This window comes from Mus caroli, chromosome 19, assembly GCF_900094665.2.
Source record: "Mus caroli chromosome 19, CAROLI_EIJ_v1.1, whole genome shotgun sequence".
Classification (NCBI taxonomy): domain Eukaryota; kingdom Metazoa; phylum Chordata; class Mammalia; order Rodentia; family Muridae; genus Mus; species Mus caroli.
The window spans coordinates 988,652-992,678 of record NC_034588.1 but is presented as its reverse complement, the minus strand read 5'-3'; the positions used below and the strand labels follow the sequence as shown (position 1 = coordinate 992,678).

Here is a 4,027-nt window from a genome sequence, read left to right as displayed (position 1 = left end):
TGTAGACCAGGCTGGCCTTGAACTCAGAAATCCGCCTGCCTCTGCCTCCGGAGTGCTGGGATTAAAGGCGTGCGCCACCATGCCTGGCTTGACAGTAAGCTTTCTTAACTGCTAAGCCATCTGCCCATCTGGGCATTTGCCCACACAGATATTTTTAAGAAAAATGATGGAAACTTAAAAGACCACTAGTTATTGGTGTGGATATAAGGCTCTTTTTTTTTTTTTAAGATTTATTTATTTATTATATGTAAGTACACTGTAGCTGTCTTCAGGTATTCCAGAAGAGGGCGCCAGATCTTGTTACGGATGGTTGTGAGCCACCATGTGGTTGCTGGGATTTGAACTCTGGACCTTCAGAAGAACAGTCGGGTGCTCTTACCCACTGAGCCATCTCACCAGCCCCGATATAAGGCTCTTAAACCACTGCCACTCTTCAGTTCTGGGGATGGAGCTCAGGACTTCACACATACGAGGTGCCAATGCTAGCAGCATTTGGGCCACATCCCCTAAAACTGTCCTATATGTTGATGAGAATGTAAAATGGTAGACTCGTTTTTGGGAGATGAATTTACTATTTATTCTAAAATTTAATATACATGGGATGGAGAGATTGCTCAGTGGTTAGGAGCACTGACTTCTCTTCTAGACCTGGGTTGGGTTCCCAGCACCTGCATGACAGCTCACAGTCCTCTATAACTCCAGTTCCAAGGGATCTGATGCCCTCTTCTGGCTTCCATGGGCAGCAGGCACACACGCAGTACACAAATGTACATTCAGGCAAAACATTCATACACATGAAATAAAGTAAGTCTTTAAAAATAAATAAAATTGAATACACATATGATATACAACCCAGTAATCTGATTTTTTGGCATTTACTCAGGAGAAAATAGAAAACATGATACAAAGACTTGTCCATGACTGTTTATAACAGCGTCATTCAGCAGGATTCAAAACCAGAAGTAATTGAAAGTGTCCACCAGCTGACAAATGGCTAATGCATCTGGGCGTACTCACTGATGGAATATTACTCAGTCATAAAAAATAAATGAGTTCAGCTTGACTCATTTGTGACCTGCCTCTGCCCCAGGCCTATGGCCTGTGGCCATGGGGACAGTCATCGGATATTCCTTCATTCCTGACTAGGCCTGGGTAACAAAAGCCTTACTCTTCTCTGGCTAACTGGTTGGTGAAATTCAACCCTTCCTTCTATCTCCAGATCTCACTCCTGAGCCATCGCTGTGTTACTCACATCCACTCCCTAGCTGCTATTAGGGCGGGGCAGTGCGGCCTGAGCCTCCCTCCCCATCCCCTTCACTGTAACCCTGCTCTGCTCTCACTGGTCCCCAACTCACAGTGACAGAGTGCCTGATGCACAGGTGTGGCCGGACCTCATAGGGATTACTCATTTTAATCTTTAAAAATGTTTTGGGGAGTGGGGTGACAGTTTTGGAGTTTTGGTTTCTTTGAAAAACACAGAAATATTATAAGAATATGTTTTCATCTTAATCCCAGGTGTGGAATCTGGGGCTGCTTCGGACTGCCTGCAGCAGCCGACTATGATTTGTCTCATGCACTAGCAGGGGTGTGATTCTGACAGCCGCAGACAGTTCCCTCGATAGTGTGACATTTGGAATTATGGGGACTTTTCAGAGGGTGGCCCCGAGAGGCTGAACATTGGTTGCTGTTGCTCGTTGTTTGTGTGCAAAAAAGAAACAAGAAAGAATTCCATCTCGTGACTGTGAAGATGAAATTTGCTCCAAGCTCCAAAGAACTTGACCCCCCTCATCAGCAGGAGGCAGCCTGACAAGAACCAGAACCCTTTCCTTTCTATCCTTTTTTCTCTCCTACCTTGTGGTATGGTGTTGAAAGGGTAAACTAAAAAGGGGAGCTGGGGAAGGGTAGAAGAAAGAAAGCCCCACAAAAAGTCAGGCTAAAGGGGTGGGACGTCCATGTGTAGGTCAGAGTACACCTCTGTGTGTTGAGTCATTCCTCAGCGACATCTGTGTGGGTTACAGGAAGAGAATTGAGCTTTCTGGGCTTGCACCGCCATCCACTCAGCCATCGAGTGAGCCCTCTTACAAATATTATAAGTGAAATAAAAAGCAGGCAGGCTCAAGGTGGTGTTTATGAGATATTCTAGGAAAGACAGGATATGTCTCTGGTTAGAGAAACCAAATTGTGTGTGATGAGGGAATACATAGAAAGAAGAGTGAGAAGATTTCTGGGCTGATGGAACTTTCTAGATTATCATGGTATTGATGGTTAAGGTAGTTTATACATTTGTCAGAGATGTACACTTAAAATCAATTTTGGGGGCTGGGTGTGTATCTGATCCCAGTTGCCTAGTTTGCATAAGACCCTGGGCTTGATTACAATACTGCCAAAAGCAAAGCAAAACAAACAAAAACCCTGTAATATTGCAGATAAATTATATCTCAATAAAGATGATTTTTTAAAATTCACATTACTCACATATCTAACTCCAAATCCCACCTTGGAAGGTTTTCTTTCTTCCTTCCTTTCTCTCTCTCTCTCTCTCTTTCTTTCTTTCTTTAAAAGATTTATTTATTTAATGTGTATGTAGCTGTCTTCAGACACTCCAGAAGAGGGCATCAGATCTCATTACAAATGGTTGTGAGCCACCATGTGGGTGCTGGGATTTGAACTCAGGACCTCTGGCAGAGCACTCAGTGCTCTTACCCCTGAGCCATCGCTCCAGCCCTAGAAGGTTTTTTCCATTTTTTTCACAACATGTGACCTTTTTGGGGGCAGGGCTGTCAAGACAGGGAGGGTTTCTCTGTGTAGTCCTGGCTATCCTGGAACTCGGGGGTCCTAAGTTAAATATAAATATAAAGATGCATCAGAACACCTTTTACATAGTTGCATAGCTCAAGAACCAAGCTGTATGAGATATCTGTAGAGAAACCTGGCTGTGGACCCTCCCTCCACTCTCAGCTAACCTAGCATGTCTACTTTACCTTTTCTTATTGTTTTTATTTATCAAATACATAGTTTACTTCTCTTTCTTTCCTAAAACAAAGTGGGTTTCTATGTATTTTACAATTTATCTTGGAAATCGATCACTGCACATCAGCCAGGGAATCTTTCACATCTCTAGCTATGAAGTCACAGTGTGCAGCTCCCTGTGGGCAGGGTCGAAGGCTGTTTTCAGTATTCTGCCATTGACACAATACCACACTGAATAAGCTTGTGCACATGTTGTTTTGTTTGTTGAAGCAATTCTTCAGGGTTAGTTGGAGTATTGGGATTGTTGAGTCAAGCAATGAATGGCATGTCCTCACACTCCTTCAGATCCTCCCAGAGCCAGGCTGTTTTGAGCTTCTGCCTGTCTGCTGCTCCTGGATAGCAGAGGGTGCTGTCCAGGACACTAGAGTGGAGCTGAGCATATTTTTATGAGATAGAGCAGGGCTCTTTCTTCCACACGCTACCACACCTACAGGTGTCCCATATGTGCTTGTTTCATTTGTTTGTTTGTTTAATGTATGTGAGTACACATAATAACACAGATGCACCAGAAGAGGGCATCAGATCCCATTGCAGATGGTTGTGTCAGTGCTCTTAGCTGCTGAGACATCTCTTCAGCCCTATATGGGCTTGTTAACCAACTAACTGGAAGTGTCTGTGTTCATTTTAGAGCCATCATTTGAACTTTTGCTGACTCTGTTGTCTTGACTAGTTGCTCCTTGTCCCACTGTTAGGGCATTACCCGGTAAAGGGGAAGCTAAGCCCACTAGAAATAACATCTTGAAAGGATAGGACTAGGTAGTAATCCCTTCTCTCTCAGTGACTGTAACACAGAGAGGGCAGCATTGTGAGTCCAGACATAGCTACAGAAATGTTGCAGTATATGAAACAGTGGCCTTTTACCTCGTGACACTGCTTCCTCCTCCTCCTCTTCCTCCATCTTCACCACCACCACCATCACCATCATCACCAGCACCACCACCACCACCACCACCACCACCATCACCACCACCATCACCATCACCACCATCATCACCAC

The 4,027-nt window shown here is 44.3% G+C and overlaps 1 long non-coding RNA gene across 1 annotated transcript in view; it reads left to right on the top strand.

The window, feature by feature from the left end:
* The window catches only part of LOC110285895, a 10,628-nt gene extending 8,219 nt beyond the window's left edge, over positions 1–2,409 (top strand). The window contains exon 3 of the long non-coding RNA XR_002377093.2: positions 1,516–2,409. This is a non-coding gene — a long non-coding RNA (uncharacterized LOC110285895). The remainder of the gene's footprint in view (positions 1–1,515) is intronic.
* Positions 2,410–4,027: the final 1,618 nt, after the last annotated feature.